Genomic DNA, 944 nt, shown 5'->3' with positions numbered 1-944 from the left:
GCCTTCTTTCCATGACTTTTGACGCCCTGACTAATCAAGAACCCGTGAATGCTAACATTACATTTGCTTTCCTTTACCAACGACTTAACCTGCACGTTAACCTTTAGGGAATCCTGCACAAGGATGCTCAAGTCCCTTTGCACCTCTGATTTCTGAATTTGCTTTCCGTTTCGAAAATAGTCTAAATCTTTATTCCTTCTGTCAAAGTGTATGACTAATTTCAGTGGGTTTATAGATTTGTTATCCTGATGTTCAGAGAGAGAGAGAGCGAGCGAGCGAGAGAGAGAGCGCGAGAGAGAGCCAGCGAGAGAGAGAGAGAGCGCAAATCCCTTAGTAATGGTCTATCTGAGCCATATGTCATTTGCCATACCGTTACAGGTTATTTTGAGCATGCTTTTGAGTAGCACTGATCGGAGGGTCGCATTTGCAAGTAAAGTCATACAGAGACATGCCATTTTCAGTGGAATAACGCCATTTGTTCGGAGCAGATGGTTGGCTATCTGCTGACCGCGTCTGAGGCGTGTCGTACCCCTTGAGATCGAATCCCCAAGGATTCCTCTTGTCTTGATAATGAAAATTAAACCGGGGGAAAAAAGCTGAATAGTTGGACCTCGAATCGCCAGAGCTGCCCTCTCTTTGTTTCCGTAGTTACTGGTGGACAGGAGTTAAACTACAACAGGCTCTGGCAGAACCACTTAAGTTAAACAGTCTCTGTCTCATTCCCCACCTCCCTCCCGTTCTGAAACGCAGGTTTGGCCTTCTAGGAGGAGGAGGAGGAAAGAAAAGAGAGCTTTCTGCCTGATTTCACGAAAACAGAATCGCGTGGCATAAATTGAGCCTGAAAAGAATAAGTGCACTGGCAAGGATTGCTGTGTTTTAGTATGCCTTTCAGTCACGGTTTGCCGCTGCAATCGGGAAATCTGTACTCCGTCAACTCAACAAAC

This window comes from Mobula birostris, chromosome 8, assembly GCF_030028105.1.
Source record: "Mobula birostris isolate sMobBir1 chromosome 8, sMobBir1.hap1, whole genome shotgun sequence".
NCBI classification, from domain to species: Eukaryota; Metazoa; Chordata; class Chondrichthyes; order Myliobatiformes; family Myliobatidae; genus Mobula; species Mobula birostris.
The sequence above is the reverse complement of the archived record's forward strand: the minus strand, read 5'-3'. Positions refer to the sequence as shown.